The sequence below is a fragment of the Hippocampus guttulatus genome, chromosome 7 (assembly GCF_054856545.1).
Source record: "Hippocampus guttulatus isolate MCC_2025c chromosome 7, RoL_Hgut_1.0, whole genome shotgun sequence".
Taxonomy (NCBI): Eukaryota; Metazoa; Chordata; class Actinopteri; order Syngnathiformes; family Syngnathidae; genus Hippocampus; species Hippocampus guttulatus.
This window is the reverse complement of record NC_141267.1, coordinates 14,581,990-14,602,932: the sequence shown is the minus strand read 5'-3', so window position 1 is coordinate 14,602,932 and position 20,943 is coordinate 14,581,990. Positions and strand designations below refer to the sequence as shown.

Sequence of the window (20,943 nt, the reverse complement as noted above, 5' to 3'; positions counted from 1 at the left end):
TAAAACTGTTTATTTAATTTCATTCATTTACTAAAACCTTTTTTTTTTTTTTTTTGGGCAAATATTGTCTCAGTTTGAATTTGATGCCTGCAACATGTTCCATAAAAGAGGGGACGGAGGCAACAAAAGGCTGGGAAAGTTTAGTAATGCAAAAAAACAAAAAAAAAACAAAATTATCTGTTTGGAACTTTCTACAGGTGATTAAGTTGTTCACAAGCAAAGATGCGGTGAGGTTCACCTCTTTGTGAACAACTACATCAGGAAATAGTCTGATGGTTTCTTCGATGTACAATTGCAAGGAATTTAGCAATTTCATCATCTACCGTCCATAATATGATCAAAAGATTCAGAGAATGTGAAAAAAATCTCTACACGGAAGGCTGAAAATCAACATGTCCATGTCAAGACAGCTCTCTCAGCCCGAGCTCATTTGAGATGGACTGACGGAAAGTGGAGAAGTGAACTGTGGTCTGACGAGTCCACATTTCAAAAATCACCAATATGATGTCCTCTGGGCCCAAAAAAGAAATGGAGCCTTCTGGATTGTTATCAGCACAAAAGCCAGTATCGGTGATGGTATGGGGGGATGTTAATGTGGCACATCTGTGAAGGCACTATTAAGTCTGAAAGGTACAGGTAGGGTTTGGAGCAACATATGCTGCAGTCCAGGCAACGTCTTTTTCAGGGACCGTCAATGCGATTTTCAGCAAGGCAATTCCAATTAGTACCCGCTGGTACCGTGTGTTGATCAAAATAGCACAAAGGCATCTGTAAGTATGCTGGATTTAGCACTGTTGCTCTCTGTTGTCTTTCCACTCCCTCTCTCACCCTGTAACTGCTAATCACTCCCTTCTCTGCTTAATCGAGAATGAGAAAAAAAAAGAAAAAGAGGACTGGCCTCTCGTCGCTAACTTCATCGAGGTGACTAGTTAAGTGATCTCTGCAAGCAGCCATCCTACTGCAGCTGCTTACAAGTCCCCTAAAAAACAAAAGCTTATTACGGACAGAATCATTGGTAATTGAAACCTTGACCTTTTTAAAACCACATTTAAACCGTCAAACGGATAATCGGCCCTCGTGGCTACTGAGGGTTATACTTTTTAAAAAATGAAAAGAAAATACAGTTTTACACATAGTATGACGTATATTGAGAATTTCTTGCAAACTTTAAGCCACACGTGTCAAACTGCGGTCCTCAAGGGTTACTATCCTGCATATTTGAGATGTTTCTCTCCTCCAGCACACCTGATTCAAACGGTCAGGGTCATTATCAGGCTCCTGCAGAGTTTGCTGATGAGCTGATCATTTCAATCCGGTGTGTTGGAGGAGAGAAACATCTAAAACATGCAGAATAGTGGCCCTTGTGGACCAGAGTTTGGCACCTGCGCTTGAAGCAATCCCAAGAACATTTGTTGTCCTCCAAGGGGATTTGGTGAACCACATTCACTTTCAAATCTCCTTACAAGTTTGCCACTGCACCTACAACCTTCAGGGCTTTTCCGGTCTTTGAACCCGGGACTTCTCACGCTCCAAGCGACAATCATAATCCCAGAGACCAACGTGCCACGCCAATCAGTTTCGCTGTACCTTAAAATTCTGGAATCTGTCAAAAACCTGTGGCCTGCTGAAACTATTGGTGAGGGCCTAAAATTGAGCAAAACGCCTCGGATAATGGATGGACGGATGGATGGATGTTTGGATGACTGTAATATTAATCAAAAGATCGTAAAAGCACACAAACATCGGGAATAAGCAGTAACATGCTCTTTCAAGTCACCATAGAAATTTGCGGCTTCTTTACTAATCGGCGCATTCATTTTTGTAGAAACTGTTGCTAATTTTCCCTCCAAAGCAAGCCTAAGAGCACTACTCTATTATTTAAAGTTGCAAGTGCCTTTCAGACCTTAAGCCTTACCCAGCATCAGTGTACATTTGTGAAATAACGACGTGCAAACAGACGGTTTTAGACAGCCCCTCCCTCCTGTTTTTCCTCCCTCCACATTTGATATCTTTTGTGACTCAGACAGAAGAGTTTGTCCAGACTGGATCAGTGCGACGCATCCATCTACATTCCAGTTGCTAGGCGAGTCGCCGCGGCTCGACTTGTTGTTCAAGTCCATGCGTTGACCTCTCGGGCCAGACTCTTCCCAACGTCAACCACTCGCCCCCCCCTCCCCACACCCCCTGATGCCGCCCCTTCCCCTTTGGCTTCCCACACTCAAGTTCTTGTGGAGGCGCTGACAGGCAGACAAGGAGGGTGACATCATGGTGGAAGGAGACAGAGAGGTTGGTGGGGTAGGGAGTGTAGGTGGGTTGGGGGGGAGGGGTACCCACACAATGCAGCAGGGCATCTGGCACTGGGTGGTGGTGGGGCCCTGGTTAGGACAAAGCCTCTAGACCCCCCTCCCCTGCCCCCCCCCCCCTCAGCTTCCCATGCGTTTTTTGAGGAATATGATTATAGGTGATATGCGTCTAGTATGGTGCATCACTTTACAACCCCACTTTGTCTGCTAAGCTACATTGACTACTGCCATTAAGTCACCAAATGCATACATTTTAAAATGGAGTTTTTAAACCTACTGAAACAGACTATGGTGCACACAATATTAATAAGAAACCATATCACATTTATTATACATATATGTTTCGGTCTTATAGGTTTGGCTTTTGCTAAACTGAATGCAAATGATCCATGAATTAAAACAAAAGACCCAACTTCAATTTGAATGGTTAACTTCCTAACTAACTGACTAATTAAATTGGCTTGTGGTCTTTTTATTGTTCACAAGGACCATTTCATTCAAGTGCGGTGTAAACAAGTCAGTAAGTCATAAATCGGATGACGACACTGAGGCAAATAAATCTGCGGCTTTATCAATGACACTTTTCATGTTTCATGAAACGATGATACGAGAACAGGTGGATTGCATTTCTTAAAAACTGAATTTACCTAGATACTATTAATAAATAAAACATCCATTTATATAAATAAGAAAGCGTACCAACTGGCCGAAATGAAGCCTTTTTTGTTGTTGTTATTGCAGCCTTTGCGATTCGGATATTACATTCTACTATATCGCTTTGTCGATTTGAATTTGATTAATTGTTCAGCCCGAGAAGAAACTGACATTGATGCAATGAAATGAAACAGCAAAATTGAACACAAAAAAGGCCACACAATTAAACACATTATTATATGTGCGTTGAGCACAAGTAATATCGTTTCTTGTTTAATTAACATTTCAGACCAACCTGCTAAGAATCTTTGTGTCTGGTAATGCTCACTTAATAATGCGCCTGTGTGCACACACAATAAACGTGTGTGTGTGTGTGACACACGTGCGTATATATTAGCCATGTGACTTGACCCTAGCAGGTTGAAGCTGCGTTCGTGCGTCTCGCCGGGCGTGGGAAAAAGGGGAGACCTCTTTTCACAGCTGCTCCGGCCGTTGCATTGAACCAATAGAGGGGACCCCAGCGCCCCCCCGCCCTCCATCCTCCAAACACCCCCAAACTGCGTCGGCCCGCCACTAATGCCACCCGCCCCTGCCTCATTTCTGCTCCCGCTCCCATTCAATCTTCAGCCTGCTGCCTTTCAGTGCACGCCTCTGCCTCCCCTCCTGCGCGCCACTCAACCATCCATCCATCATCCTGCTGCACCGTGCCATCACAATAAAGTAACTTATTTCTTCTTCTTCTTTTTTTTTTTTTTTTTTACACGGTAGCTCCCTATTCCATCTTGCCGTGAGATAAAATAAAAATTTTAAAAAATGCTTGCTGTTGCGCTGAAAAAACAAGTGGATGGATCCACTTGTCTTTTTAGCTAAACTAGTTTGCAAGATTTATTTGCAGCCATTGGTACAATTTGGAGGGCATTGTAATGTGCCAAGCATAGATACATACATACATAGATTCACTTGGCATTTTAAATTTTTGTTATATTTCCATTTTTTCCAAAAAGTTGTTCGGCTAAAAACATAAAAATGACGCAAATTAGAAATAGAGTGGTGCATTCATTCTGTGACGACGCTTGTACAAAATATCTCAAAATCATCTTTCCTAATTAAAATTAATTGGTGGGGAGAAACATTAATCATTACAGTCCTGACAAAACATCATCACCAACAAGAACAAGAACAAGAACAAGAACATAATCATATTGAATGTAAAGACACTCTATGTCTAGCTAAGCAATTTGTTATGATTTCACGCTTTACTTCAGTGGGCATTGTGCTGCTCCTCCTGGTGTACATTGCTTGACCACAAGGGGGAAAGTCTAACGCAAACATACGCCATGTAAATTTGAAGACGGTTGCAACAAAGTTGTAGTTTTATCCATAGTTTCTTCCAGTCTGTGTCTGATAATTTATGTCTGTTGATGTTCTTTCAGATTTTCAATTTTGATTACTTTGGACTTTGTTCATTTAGTATTTGGATTCCTCGTTGTGCCTTGTGTGCCATTGTGGGGTTTTTTTGGGCAGGGGGTGTTAGAGGAATCTATGAGCAAAATTGTATCGTGTCCGAGAACATCTCTGACAGGGGGAAATAAAAATTTTTTGAGCATCATCCTGCTTTGCTTCCTTGTACTTGAGTCGTCCAACACCATAAGAACCTTCGGTCTGAAATGCTCTGTCTGCATTTGTTGCAAGTATTCAAAACTTTAAACATTTATTTTGTGCAATGAGACACTTTGTTTTTTTTCTTTCCTCCCCACCCAATTTTGCTGCTGTAGACTGCAAATTTCCCCCGTGTGGGACAAATAAAGGTTATCTTATCTTATTTAAATCTCCCATGATATTAACGCAAGTTTCATTAGATGCTGCGTAATATTTGTTAGCATGAAGCTAGATGACTTTTGTAAGGAAAACTTGAGGTTGGTTAAAAACAAATTATGATTTTTTTTCAACCTCAACTAAGAGTGGCATTAAGCAGCTTGGAGAACATATTTGGTCTTTTTTTTTGAAGAAGAAGAAGAAGAAGAATTCATAATCTGACACTGCCGCCATCCAACACTGCATCGAATTTTCAAATACATTTTCTATCTCGAAAAACTCGGGTCACTCATAAGTTGAGGTACAACTATAGTTACGTTGTGTCGTTAGTTGATTCACTGTTTGTCTGCCAAACACAAGTGCAAATATTGTTCTGTATTTGTATACATTACTCTACAATGTTTACAGTTGACACGAGTGCAAAAAGAAAGTCAATTGTGAATATTCCGAATCATAAAATCCTTTCTCCCGTCGGCTCTGCAGCAAACACTTTAATTTATGTTAACATACGCCGCCGCTACTCTACGCGCACACCCACAAAGTGCATTCATTTCAAGAGATTTATATCCTATCAAGAAGCATAAAGCAGAGGGTGTAATTCAAATCAACTTTTAAGAACAGCCCAGTGAGCAGGGTGATGCATACAAAAAGACCTGAGAAAACCTGTAGGCGGTTAAAAGCAGATTTAGGTCGCCGTGACAATACTCACAACCAGTGTGCTTAAACCTATTAGGGAGTGCTTGATTTGTTGTGCATTTAAATCTGACATGTGTACTTTAAGCGTGCACACGTGAGACTCGGGTTGCAACGGCCACCACCGCACATGCCCATGTGCGCATTTTTAAGCCAAACCCCCCTTAAAAAGGTCACGTAATTTGCAGAATAACTCCATAGGAACCTCGAGAGGAGTTCTGTCACGTTGCCCGACATAATACTGCAGGCGTGTTGGAAAGGGAAGGGGGGAGGGGCTCTATGTCACATATATGTGTGTGTGTTTGCATATGTGTTGTGTAGCCGAGGACCTGAAAGAACTCCATCTCCCTTGGCCAACATGCCATGACGGTGTGGAGCAGAGCACTCCGAATTGGTTTCTCTGGGGCGGCTGAGAACTGGAGAGCTCATTTTGAACCAGGGTGGAGGATGGCAATGGAGCGGTCGAAGGATGAGAGGATGGAAGAAAGAAGGGATTGCAGGATACAAGGAAGGGAGAGTGCACGGGGGGGCTGGGAGGGTGAGAAGTTGGAAGGATGGATGGAAGGAAAGAAGGATACAAAGATCGGATACAAGCGTAGAAGGACAGAAGCAGAGAAGGAAAGCTAGGACAGAGAGAAAGGAGGATACAATACAAACACCATAGAGGGATAAAAGGAAAGAAGGAAACAAGGATAGGATACAAGCGAAGAAGGATACAAGGAAAGAAGGGCTGTTTGAAATGGCACACGAACAACACACAGTCACAGGAACCCCAGCACCTGGGTCCAGTAACACATGTCTTCGGTATGCCAAAACACGCGTGTGCCATCACATCCGCTTCCGCGTCCGGATGGAGGTCCGATAGCGGCTTCTCAAAACCGAGTTCCAGAACGCTGCTCGTTTGCATCGATTGAAGCGTTTGGAGGATGCGCTGTCGACTGATGTGGCGCTCTACGCGTTCGGCAGCTGCGTGGTCCGCCGCTACGGAGGAGGATAGCCACGGGCAGCGGAATCTCCTCTGATCTTCGCGTGGCTGTTTTCCCCCGAGGAGAGGAGGAGGAGGTTCATCGAGAACTAGGCCGACGTCACACAACATCATGTCGCCCCCGAAGGGAAATCAAATGGTTTCACTTCCTCCCCTGATGATGAAACTCTCCCCTCTCTTCTCTCCTACTCCATTGCACCATCTATTTTGCGGAAGCGCGCACAGGGCGAGCGGCGCCCTCGCGTCTGTTAGCCTAGCGAGGCTAATCTTACGGCTTGTGAAAGAAGCGACGGTACAAACTATGTAGTCAAGACTTTTGAACTGTGGCTTGGTCGATTTTTACTTTTTGTGCGGTGAGCCAAAATTTGAATCTCTGTACTTTCTGCTCCTTTATTTTGTAAAAATAGTTCATGTTAGCTAATTTGGGGTTAGCAAATGTTAGCGAATACAACATTAGCAAAGCGGTGCGATCATGATGTTTGGATGGCATAAAAGCCGAAAACAAAGCTAATTAGCATTTTTACTTTGCATTCAAACACTACAAGCACCGTGACTGTTCGTAAAATAACTAAAAACTATTCTGTGGCTTTTGTATTTATACTTTTTTACTGATGCACATGTTAAAAATGTTACTTAGGTAACGGCGTTGCACGTGTACTTCTACATTTACCGTTTTATTTTTCAGAAGTATCTGTACTTAAGTACAAGGTGTGAGTACTTCAGCCACCTATCCCTTCTTCTTGTGGTCTCATCCTTTCATCCGCCTCAAGGCTGCAAACTAGCGGTAGATGGGCTGAGCTACTACCCCCATATCGAGCCATTTCGAAGCGTCTGCTTACATTGTCACAGAGGTAGGAAATGTGCCAGAAAAGGAAGGAAATACTTTTTTTTCCAGATGCATCTTGTAGCATACAGTACAGTGTAGTGAAAGCTGCCCAGGCATACTGAAACGTGTGTGTGTGTGTGTGTGTGTGTGTGTGTGTGTGTGTGTGTGTGTGTGTGTGTGTGTGTGTGTGTAGCTAAACAATGATTTCATGAGGCCAATGAATACAATAAAAATAGATACGATAAATAAATTTTCTCAATTAATTTGAGGGAGAAAGGCAAAATTCATGCCCCTAATATGACAGGACTACGGATAATCTAAATGCAAAAATGTAAAAAGAAGAGAGCATGCTGCATGTGGCTATACTTCTTACCACTCCTACTCTCGGGAGACTTCTTATGTCTCCTTAAAGGGATCCAAATGCTGAGATGACAGAAAAGGATTCACCTTGTGTCTTCATATCACATCAAGGAAGAGCTTAAAGACTTTGATCACACAAGTTAGTGCAGCGCATTTAAAGTATGACCTTGACAGATATTTCATACAGTGGACCTCTGAAGTGTCTGTCTCAATAACGCCTCTAAATCATATCATGGCGCCACATACCGGTACCTCACTGAAACAGAGTACAGTGAGAATCAAAAGAGTACTGACTTTTTCTTTGGCTTTTCTGTGCCAATTGTTACATTTCCTTACTGGTGTTTCATATTTTTTGATAAAGGAGAATAAAAACTGGAATGCCAATCGGTGGAGTGCATTTCAAAATCTCACATATGGTGAAATGTTTTCATGTGTTAGTCACTGAGAGATTAAAGTAATTAAATTTTTTAAAAAATCTGATGATGAAGGAGGAAAAAATGCAACAATGCCCCCTGCATGACCCAATTCTGACATCAATTCTGATCCTGCATGACTCAACCATCCACCACATTTTGTAGAAATATTTGTGTAATATTTGTAATAAAATAAAATAAAATAAAAAATCATCACATTTCAACCCATAATGCAAGCGCTCCAGACATGCACGTCCACTCACCTGCTCAATGTGAAGAAGCCTTCGCGCGGCAAAAATCTTGCTTGCTTTGCCATTGAACTTGTAAGTTCACACACCTGGAAACAGAAAAACGCATGAGACAGGTTCAATTTGTCAAAACGTATCATATAAATATACTATATGTGTAACACACCATATTATTTAAGTCATACTCTATATTTAATATTTGTTGAGAGGATGAGTTACACTTTGGCTTGTTTTTTTTTTTTCCTATCTCATGTTATTTTCTGGGCGGCCCGGTAGCCCAGTGGTTAGCACGTCGGCTTCACAGTGCAGAGGTACCGGGTTCAATTCCAGCTCCGGCCTCCCTGTGTGGAGTTTGCATGTTCTCCCCGGGCCTGCGTGGGTTTTCTCTGGGTGCTCCGGTTTCCTCCCACATTCCGAAAAAACATGCATGGCAGGCTGATTGGACGCTCTAAATTGTCCCTAGGTGTGAGTGTGGGCATGAATGGTTGTTCGTCTCTGTGTGCCCTGCGATTGGCTGGCAACTGATTCAGGGTGTCCCCGCCTACTGCCCGAAGACGGCTGGGATAGGCTCCAGCACCCCCCGCGACCCTAGTGAGGATCAAGCGGTTCGGAAAATGGATGGATGGATGGATGTTCTTTTCTGGTTTATTTATCCATTGAGGATTACATTTTAAACTATATGTAACGGACAGTTCGTGAGATACGACTGCACCATACAGTGATATAAAAGCAGTTATAATATTCTGTAGACGTTAATAGTCTGAATTTATCTAATAACATGCTTAGTAGCATTGTCGCTGAAGCGCCACATAATTTTATGAAAATATGAAAAACAGCTCTCACTATGATACAGTGCATTTCGACAACGACACCCACACACACATAAAAAAACAAACAAATATAAATGTTAAACATAGTATCTCTTAAAAAATGAGCATGGCTATTTTCTGAAAACCAAGTATTTGTTTTTGGAAGCATATCATCTCATACAAAAAATGTGGACAGTGAGTGTATTGATGGTAAAGACTCCTAAACAGGAGGATCTGTCCTTGCTCCTTCAAATGTTAATTGCAATTATTTCAGCTGGCAATACTAAATGGAGGACAATCGGAATCACACACACAAACTGACACACATGGGGAGGCACACAGGCAGCGCACTTCACAAGCGATTACACAAAGTAGTCCGAGATTACATCCACCCAATATCTGACGTCCCTTGCGGATTTAAAGCCGGCATGTCAGCCTTTCAAATTTTTTCCCTTGGTTCCCTCACATGGGTCAGAGCCTGTTGCTAGGCTACCAAGCCTAGAATTCATAAGTTCAGGGAAAAGGGTTTATAGATATACTATATATATATATATAGAGAGAGAGAGAGAGAGAGAGGGTGGGGGGTGGGGGGTTGCAATTTAAAGTGCAAAAATATAACACGTAAAAATAACTTCCATAACTAGTTCTTGATGGTTGGGAGCAGTGTAAATAGTCAGTAAAAATCACATTTTCATTTTATGATCAAAAAATGCATTGTCTCAATCGCAAAATGCAAATACGCAAATAAAAAATTTCTAATTTTTAAGAATAAATCCCCACACATGATAGTATGCAGTGTGGCCTGCACTTTAAGTCATCTTGTGTCGACATAGAAGGATAATTCGGCCTTTATTGTACCTGTGGAGGCAAAGAAAAAGAAGGAAAAAAAGGCAGAGGTGTAGAAACGACACTCTCGCATGTACTGTACATCTTCATGCACACACACGTACAACGTACAATCCAGCATGGCACATAAATGTGAAAACATCTACAGTATAAAACAGGGCTAAGCAACCTGAAGCCCGTGGGCTATATTTGACCCCTGAGCACAATTGATCCAGACTGCTTCAAAATAAATAAACCCACTGACAAACTATTATCAAAAGCCTTAAGACATTTTAACTTACAAATGTTCATAACAACAGATATTGTTTTGTTATATGATAGACAATGAAGCAAATCTCCAGAGCTTCTGTCCAATGTCGCAATTCATGACATTTTGGACTATTTCCCGATTCCAACAATTGCATTACAAAAAAAAACAAAAAAAGCTTTTTGATTTTCTTCTGGTAACAATATGAAAGACTCCCTTTCATGCATTCATGACTGTGAGTTTTCCTCCATCACAGAGCAAATACTCAACCATGATACTATTGTTAAATATAAATAAAGCTAATATTGTATCACGTTACCTGGTGCCCACTCGTAACTTTCGAGAATCGTTTTTAGAAGAACATTCAAGTGTTTTTCAATAATGGGCAATTTGCAAATGAGATGACAATTGTCAAGTGTGTCTTGATGTTGTGTATGGTCGTACGAAAACAAATGCAAATCATTTATTACAGTATAATCTGTGATTATATTGTTGGGTAATGGGTAGTGACATTGTTTTTCTCCCATAATGTGGAATAACAGCCATAAAGAAACAGTTATTGCCACACTTTTAGTATTTAATCCCTACAGGGTTAAACCCTAAACGGTCAACATATATTACAAAAATCATTTGTTCATTCATTGCAACGTCCTGGTGGACAATGTAGAGCAAACTAATCACAGCCAAAGCACGTGTTTTGGAATAAAAGCGGCGACAAAGCAATAAAAATGCTAAAAAGCAGACATGGGAAGTTGAGTAATCAGTGATGGAGACAATGCAGCATGGCAGGTGTTGGTGGACTAGACTAGGGCAGACCAGACTCCATCTGGTGCTGAGGGCCTAAAGAGGGCCCAGACAGACACATATATTAATGTGGGAACGTCGACGTCTAGCCTGCCAGCCTGCCTGCCTCTCCGTCATTCGCTAGACTGAATTTCGATCTCAAAGCCCACCCCCACCCCCACAACCCTCTCCCCGACCTCCCCCCTATTTATTACCCCACAGCAATGCATTCATTCCTACCACAACTGGGCAATCACCGCATGTGTTGGATGCATATGTAGTCAGACCATAAATTATATTGCCAAAATTAAATGGTGCTATAAATTCGTTAGTTTGGTGTCGCAATAATCCCATTAAAGGACACACAAAGGGGCCACGCATTTAACACGCCTGTGCTACTTATCAAATCATAAAGTCCAATATTCTCATGGATATTGAAACCCCAACTCAAAAAAGGCATGAGACACACAAGTAATGAGGTTATTCAGTTAATGAGGCAATATTTCATATCAAAACACCATTATCTGTGTCATTTATTTTAGTTTTTTACCAGAAAGAGAAGAGATTGTATTGAGCACACATCCGGAATACAGGATGAGGCCTTCTAATATGGCACTTAATGTGGATGTAAAAAGTCTACACACCCCTTTTCAAATACCAAGTGTTTTTGATTTGAAAGTTAAAAAATTGCACAAGTGCACACACCCTCATCTAACTGGGATGCTGTGTCCAGAATTAAGTAATTCCATTCAAACAAAATGGGAGTCAGCAGACACCTCTGATTAATGCCAAATAAAGTTCAGCTGTTCTGGGTGGCTTGTTTTTCATTTGTTTGCTTTTTAGCAGAAAGCTGAAGGCTGTGTGCGGAAACTGACAACTATTTCAGACTTAATTCCCTCTACTTTGACTTGGATCCCAGTTGAAGCTGATGAGAAACACCAATGCATGATGTTATTAGCATGCTTCACTGTCAGTCGTGTTCTTTTGGTGATGGGCGGTGTTGTTTGTGCAAAGCATATCATTTGGAATTATGGCCAAAAATTTGAACTTTGCTTTCATTGGTCTATCCAACAAAATCTTCCAAACATGTGAGAAAACACAACCGATTTGAACACAATTACATTGGGCAATGAGCCACGCGCTGCTTCACCAAGTCTGAAGAATTAAGGCATTTTCTGATTGCATGAAGCCCCGGTAGACCACTGTTGTCTTATTTAGTATTACAAATGACTTTTGTAAGGGAGGGGTGGGACCAACAGAAAATAGCTTTTTGGGTTTTTTTGATGGGACAATATTAGTGTATTCATCCTTTGGTACTGACACTAGATTTTATGGACTAGAAGAGTATTAAAATGTTTAGGGTCTATGCTTGTCTTTTATCACCCATAACTTGTTATGGACAATGACATTGTTAAGACTCATCTTTCAGTAGTCACATAATTCATTTGACAAAATATCACAACACTAGAGCATCGATGCTCATCTTTCAGCATTGACATTTTCTAATAACAGTAACATTTGTGTGAATGGTTGTCGCAAGATCAACAAAATATTTTTACGACGAACAATATTCCTGTGCCTCCTCATCTCAGCATTCACTCAGCTCTTTGGTGGACACCCAACCATACAAATGCTAATCTTTTGGCACGACAACGTTATTTGATGGACTCACAAGAGTGTGAGATCCCTGCTTTCATAGTTATTATTTGGCAGGAAATAACACCATCAATACTTCAACCTTACAATATTTTGCATGCGAACGTTCATCTCTCAGCACCGACACATCTAATGACAATCTGTGTGAATGTCATTTCAGGCCGAAATATCAATCCCATTTTCTAAACACTTATCTCATCCCAGAGACATTTCTATGGACAAGAGAATTGGTGTCAATGCTCAATCGCAACATCAGACTGCAAATAAATACTTCCTGTTGTGTTTTGATTTCCTTTTACACATTGCACACCGTCAATGACATCACAATACATCCTGGTTACTGATCACATGACACAAAAAGAGCGCTATCCTTGCTAACACTAACTCGTTCTCGACTGTGACTCAGCGACGTGACACTTTATAGGAGCTATAGCCACAGCTCTACAGCAGGTCCAGCACTGCACTGTGACTTGTTTAAAATTCAACAGGCCCTTCTAACACAATACACCCAGAGCGGAACAAGGAGAGGTGCTTTTTTTCCCTTCGGATGAAAAGGGGAAAAAAATTGATGGACATTATTTAAAAAATAAAATAGACTGACCTTGGTGTCTCTCTAATCTTACCTCTCAAATCATACCAATGGGATAAATTTATGTATACCGCTGTCACATGAAATACTGCAATGTAACATACAGGGAAGCTTGGGAGTGGTAAAGAATGCATCTGGGACTTAGATGGGCTAAGGTTTGATTCCCTGGACCACCGTAAAAGCCAAGTTCAGTGTGAGCCTCTCTATGTTAATGTCGGTCTCTTGACTTCTTAAAACAAGACAGGCCTTGCACATGCAGCCTGGATCAGACTAAATCCTGGGTTGAAGGGGATGAATTACTGTCTCTCCTTCAATAGATTTCAATTTTAGGGTAAATATCAATGGGGGGGAGCAACTATCACATTGTGCTCATTTGTGAGTTAAATATTTTGGGGTGGAAGCATAGTAACCTAATGGTTAGGTTTGTTTCCTCTCATATGTTCACAACATGCAGGTTTAATTCATCCAAGGCTCTAAATTGTCCATAGTTTTATGCGACCCTAATGAAGACAAGCCCTATAAAAATCTGATGGGACTTTACATGCAGACCATGCTAAATTAATGCAAAAATATGATCCAACAATTTTAAATTGAAGGCATCTGAGTTTTAATTGATGTTTTGATGTCAAGCCAGCCCCACATGTCCATGGTCTTTAGGTTGCACACCCCAGGATACAGTACACACAACCCTGTTGAGTATACCTTGTAGGACAACTCCAATTGGATGGCACCCAACCAGATGCAAAATTCCATATAAAATCTCCCCATACAAGATAAAGGGCACAGGCGCATTTCTTTCCTGCCGTGACAGGTTCGATGCATTTGTTTGGAGTAAGGGTATGTTGGTGCAGTGGACCAATCAGAAGGCTCTTTAGTCTGACACATCCGCGTCCATATCAAGCCATGCATACAACAATAAGACAACTGGCATTATAACAGAAGACATGCGTGTTCAAATGAAGCAGCACCTCCTTCATGAATGGAACCTCCCCCACGGCATGGCAGTCACTCCACAAATGCACAGCGCCATGAATGCCCCCATATTTTTTTTGTATTGAGTACTCCAGGTTGCACGGCAATTTGCACTCCAAAAAATCGGGTAGGAAGGTGGCAGGGAAGGAGGTGTCTTTTTTCCCCCCACGCGATCTACGCGGATGACGTTTGGTGCTTCTCGGTCCTCCATCACCACCCTCGTTCTCATGATCTCTCCATCCATCCTCGCAGCCATCCTTGCACGTGACGTCTGCGGGATTAGTTTCTACATTCGGTTCTCTAGCTTTATGATATTGCATAAACTCATACAGCTAGATAACCAAAGAGAAAAACTAACCCACATCTCTCTTAAAGGAGCCGCCGCCGGCGCCGACGCTGCAGCGTGTTGTGGTCACGTGGGGGACAGTCCTCTTCCGCCCCGCCCCTCCCCTCGCTCACCTTCCTTTTTTTAATCAGGCAGTTGCGTTCACAGCCCGTCGTAATTGGCAAAACTCAGCGGCGACACAGGCCACACTTGTGCAACCCCGCCACAACTGAACATTGACGACAAGAGCAGTCACGGAAGCTGATCTCATCACGTCGATGATGTCACACCCACCTGCCGTACGTCGTCACACACAAACGCGCGGTGACTAAGTCTGGCGTAAATCCCCACGCGCGGGTCGTGCAGCCTTTTAAATATTCGCAACAAACAAGAAGCATCAAAACGTGTTGCTGGCGTCAAATGCTACCTTGCATCGACCCTATTTTAGAGACACACACACACACACACACACACGCACTCCACAGTGAATTAATCCACAGATTGTTGGACAACACCACAAATATATAGCAACAGCAGCTGTATGTCATCACATGTTCACTAGCCGTGGACAAGGAGAAACTGAGTGAAACATACTCGCAACAGAAGTATCTATAATGTATTGAGGTGCACTCTAATATTGCATCGACATTGAATCACATTGCAATTAAAAGCAGGAAAAATAATATAGATTCAGGTATGGTGAAGCCTATGGAACGTTTTCTTAAATATGATAGTGAAAACAAAATTCCAAATACTGAGGTCAGTTAATTCCAATGATTAGAACTTTTTATAAAAATGACCTCGTTTGAAATCCACCAGACTGACAGCGGGTCGACCCGCACTTGTAATCCGTAATGGGACCCTCCCTCCCCGGCCTCACCCAGCCGTGGTGGCTGGCGACCCACGTGATGGTGAGTGGTTGGTGTCAAATTATTTTAAAAACTTTAGCTATCCAAGCACCAGCAATGCGGTTTTTATTTTTACTCCTATAACTGCAGCAAAGTCAGAAGAAAAGGAAACGAGTTCGTTTAAGAAAGAAGCCAAGCAAGCATGTTGATTTATGGAAAAGGGAGTAAAATAATAAATAGTGCCTGAGGCCCTATACTAATATTTAATGATGATCAAAATGACCCAATAATGATCATAATGGTCCAAGGCAGAGAGAATGATAGCTTTTAAAACATGAATGTGTCAAAACATCCCTCAGTGTCTTTATTGTCGTGCACGGGTATTCATATGCACAGTCATCTTTATGTAAATTAAAGAAAGTAAACTGACTATAGACGGGACAGGACAATAGACACGTGTCCTTCACTTGTATCTGGTCTCAAGAACATTTTATTTATTTTTAATAAAACAAATACAAGGCTGATGCTAAAAGAATAGCAGTGGGACAGCTGAACGTTTAGCACTGAGCAAGACATTCTATTTTTAATAGCCTGAATAGTCACAAAGAAATAAGATTCTTTTTGTTTTGGGATATTAAGCGAAATGCGATCACATTCTATTTATTACTGCATCCTAATATGTACCCATGTGTGTGTGTGTGTGTGTGTGTGTGTGTGTGTGTGCACGCGCGCGAGTGCGTGTGTGTGTGTGTGTGTGTGTGTGTGTGTGTGTGTGTGTGTGTGCGTGTGCGTAGGATTTTTCTTAGATTTTAAATTTCCTATATCAGAGCTCGTAAGAATTTCGTTAAAACATATCAACGTTATTTTTTCATTTGTACCGTTTTCAATTATGTAGAATTATTAATGATTATGTAATTATTTGCATTTTCTGCCGAACAAAAACCTGGGATGAAAAACAAGTACTTTCTGACCGTGACACGCCCCCAAGCTACGTCACGTCCCTTCAAATAGACGTACAGTAGCGTGCACGTGTACGTACATGCACGCCCTCGTCTCGTTTCGTTTCAAGTCATTGTCTGTGTTGTGCGTCGATTCGTATATGTTGTTGCCAGAACGTATACGATATAACTTAAATGGATCTTAGAACGAGAGGCATCCACGAGGGGACTATACGACCACTGTCCATGGTGCTGAAACGAATTTAGGAAACACACACACACACACACAATGTTTTCATATTACGACTGAGCAAATGAATCTCAAAACACAATACAAGTATTGAAGAAATATTGGCTCTCACCATAAGTAAATCACATTTGTGTTTTCCCTGATAAAAATGTCTTACAAAGCTTTCACAAATCAAATCGTAAATCAGCAACAAATAGGAAAAAAACGGAGGAAATATAAAAAGTAAAATGTCCCCAAAATGTAACTGTTAAAATGGATGAACAGTTATATTTTCTTGCCATTATTTTACATTATTTTGCTTTCTACCTGAATACATTTTAATTAAAAGTACCTAGCATTATCATAGCAAATCAAATTATTTGACTGTTTGTCCAGGAAACTTGGCATTGTATTTCAATTATTGCGTCAATGTGGATTATAGTTAAAAGTTAAACTATATATAGCAGGCTTTCATGTTACACGGAGTAAGACACGAAGAAAAAAAATTGTTTTCCCCATTAGTGGAAAAAATATTCTACACACACATCGTCAAACAAGATGTAAGAATGAAGAAAGAACATAATTTTTGGGGATTATAAATTACCCGGTACCACCAAATATAAACAGCTCTATATAATATTTTGAATAGTGGAGAAAATGTTTTTTTGTTTAGTCATTGAAACTGCCCTCCATAGCGTGTTTTGGTTACTATTTTCTCCTGCAAAATATTAAACATGCTGTAACTTATTCTGACGAATAGAGATTGTACTGTATTTAAAAATGATATTCATGATTATTTCTATTGTAAATGGTCGAAAATGGTTCCAATATTTTTTTTCCAAACGCACATGTTATATCTTAATTTTGTACTGTATGGGAAATTTATATGGAAACAGGTGTATAATAAAATAGAAATTGAAAATTAAGAGTGGAGTTCAGAGGTGTGGTGCGGTGGGGTATCAGCTAAAAAAATTTTAAAAATCAACATCAAGTTCAACAACGTGCTGCGTATATTAGCATCACAATGCTGTCTGGCGCGCTCGCGCGCACACACACACACACCCAACACACACGCACACACGGGGCAACAATTTCCCATGGCTGTGTTAACAGTCACGTAACTGTTCGCTCAGGGTGGTCCTAAATGGACGCAACTTGGCATTGAGAGACATTGAAAAAGCACAAGCATGCTTTTTTTTTTTTTAATGGGAAGAAACACGACTTACATTCATACGGTAAATCCACCCTTATAGCCTCAAGTCCTTTTTTGTAAAGTTGCCGTCTTTCAAACGAAGAATCTGCAGCGAGCCGTGAAAGTCTGCGTTCTGGCGTCACGTCAACTTGTCCCAGTTCGTATGGAAGAAGTCGCCATTGCTTTAGCTTGACTAGCACACACGAAGCATCTCCTCCACGTCTTCGAAGGAGAATGTGCGCGGCGCGGACTCTGCATCTCGTTGGTCCTCCCAACACCCCCGCCCCCCTCTGACGTAAACTGGCAGTTCATTCCGGGCTGTGATCGGGGACATTCGAGAACAGACGTGTTATTGAATGAAGCCCTAATATCGAGGTTATAAAAGAGACAGGTTGAACGGATGCTGCTGGTACAGCAACCAAAAAGAAAAAGAAAAGGCGTGAAAGAGAGCGAGCGAGCGAAGATAGGCACGGTGTAATGACGTCACGTGCCAGGATAGGCTCGTCCAATAGGACGCGCCTATTCTTCGAGAGGGTGGTGACATAAAAGACGTTTCACGAAAAAGTAATTTCAAAAAAAAAAATGTTAACGCGTGATATTTTGGAAGGGAGGTTGTTTAAATTTTATGTAAGGCGTAGAATGTAAGATATATTTTGCTCACCATATAAGTTATTTGTAAAATACTGTATATGATATTAAATAGGTCAAGGGTGCCCACAGGCGAACCGCGAATCCTTAATAGGGTCGAGAGTGTGAAACTAACGAAATAAATAGCTACACCAATAAATTAAATAGGTAATTGTTGACAATTGTAAACAATTATAAGATAATTGTAACAATTATCATACAACAACAATTATAACATTATATTTTTAAAGCATAAAGAAAACAGCTGATAATAATAATGACAATAATGCATTATTCTACCTCCCACCACTGCTACTACAACTAATAATAGTGTTAGTAAAAATGTATACAAATACTTAAAAACGATTTAAATATTTTAAAGAATAAAAATAATCAAGAGGAATAATAATAATAATAATAATAATGAAAAATACAGTATTTATTCTTATTTTTACCACTGGTGATAGGACTACTACCTTTGATTTGTAATTTTTTTCTTCTGATACTATTTTTATTTCTTTACATTTAAATGTTTTAAATGTTTTTTTTAATTTTATGTTAAAGTGTTTAAATGTTGAAGGGTTTGATGTCTCTTTCGTGTTTCACACTGTGAAAGGCACTGCAAAAACAATACAATCCCCGAGCACATCACACACTGCAGCTAATATTCCAATTACCTTGTGATTGTAAACAGCAACATATGAGAAACACATCAGTACAATGCATTGCAGTTTGAAAAAAATGCATGCATACTCTTCTCTCATCTCTTATTGTTACGTTACGTGAATAATTCTCACGTGCCAGTCAACAAATAGGCACGATTTATGTGTGTACACATATACATCAAATTAGAATATAATTACTGAGGATGAAAGCGACCTAATAAAATGAGAGCATATGCGTAATTATGAATAGGTCTCTAACATCCTAGATTTGGTTTTGGCGAGTTTAGTGACCTTCAATTTTCAGGCGCGCCAAAATCCCTTCTCAACGTAATCAATGGCGGCACTTATTGGTCACAAGCGGAACTGCAGCATGCTAAAAGGCCGGACAAGGGGGGAAAAAAACACCACGGCCTTCATTCCTCCGCAGTGTGGCCGCTGCCACGCCCACTGTCAGACATTTCAATGAATCCTTTTTATGTAAACACGTTTCATAAGAATCATACAAATACAGTATGAGCTATAATAGCTGCGTTATAGATTCAATCGAACGTACTCAACGCAAACCGAGCCGCCAGTTGGAGGCCTATTTACACGGCTTCTGATCCCAAACCAATGAACTCTAATCTTTTTTTATTCTGAGAATCATAATTATCGCTTTTAGAAAACCATAGCTGCAATATAGAAAATTAAATTGATTTCACTAATAGATGCAATGTGTGCTACAGCTCGCTTTTTTTGGCCAATTCACCTAGTCAAAAGCGCTTTGAGCATGATCGAATCATTTGCACAAGCACGAAAAATAATAACGGATGCTGATCATACGATTAAAGGTAGCAAACATAAATTAATTAACGAAATGCGTTTTATCGTCTATAATATCGTTTTAATTATAAACGGATTTAAACTTGGAACAATAAATTATATCATAACTCAGAATAAGAAGGTGACGTCGGGAAGGTAGCGTGGTAATAACAATAACCATAATTATTTAGCATATGTCAAGTGATATTATTTTCCTGTATATTTTAAATATTTGTAAATTGAAAGATGTTGAGCTAGGCTTTTCATTAAAAAATATTTTAATGGTGTACTTTATGCATTTGGAAAAATTCAAGAATATGCTGAAACTACGCAGATTCATGTAACATTTTAAAACGTAATTAAAATACAAATTCAAGAATATTTAAATACCGTAGATTAGTTTTAACCACTCTAACCCCCATCACTACACAACATTGAGATAATTTGTCATGTGTATTCATTATGATTTTACCAAAACTAATAAGGGATCCTTTTAAAAAAAATACACCAATTGAAAAGAATTCCCACTCTTAAAATGATGTGGCAAATTGCTTTGAAGATGGGAGAAATTCAAACAAATTGCTCTTCTTTTAAAATGTTTTTCCTTTCATACTCACATAAATCATCTTAACGCGTGTTGAATCTTATAACTTGTGTTGCATTGAAAGAGAACTATTACTTGACTTTAGAATCCTTGTAATGCTTTGACATCATAATCTCTGGTTAATGTTGTGTATTTTCATACACACCTTTTTTTTTCAAATGTGCTATCAGATGCATTTGATGTGAGGTGATGGTAAACAAACACATCATTCAGGTGCAAGTTGTATGCCCAAAATGGGCATACATAGGACAGATACCGAGTCAGCATGCATGAGCAGGCCGACTCTTCATGTCGAACTCAAATGGTGAGTAACAATAATAATGACCCCATTCAAGTGGACACCTCTGGGAATTATAATGGCTCCCCTTCAGAAAAGAGGCTTGACCCGAGATGTAGGATGTTGCATGGGAAGTCCACATATTTGTCTGCACTCCAAACCGCACCGGATTGTTGATTAAGAGAAGCTCATTTCTGGTGAAGTTAGAAAAATGCTGGAATTGTCCCATCTCTCTCCG

The 20,943-nt window shown here is 40.4% G+C and overlaps 1 long non-coding RNA gene across 1 annotated transcript in view; it reads right to left on the bottom strand.

Moving 5' to 3' along the window:
* The window catches only part of LOC147202400 (uncharacterized), a 48,273-nt gene extending 30,119 nt beyond the window's left edge, over positions 1-18,154 (bottom strand). Inside the window, exons 1-2 of the long non-coding RNA XR_015101411.1 lie at positions 17,766-18,154; positions 8,313-8,386 (exon numbers count right to left, since the gene is read on the bottom strand). This is a non-coding gene — a long non-coding RNA (uncharacterized LOC147202400). The remainder of the gene's footprint in view (positions 1-8,312; positions 8,387-17,765) is intronic.
* Between the last annotated feature and the right edge of the window lie 2,789 nt (positions 18,155-20,943).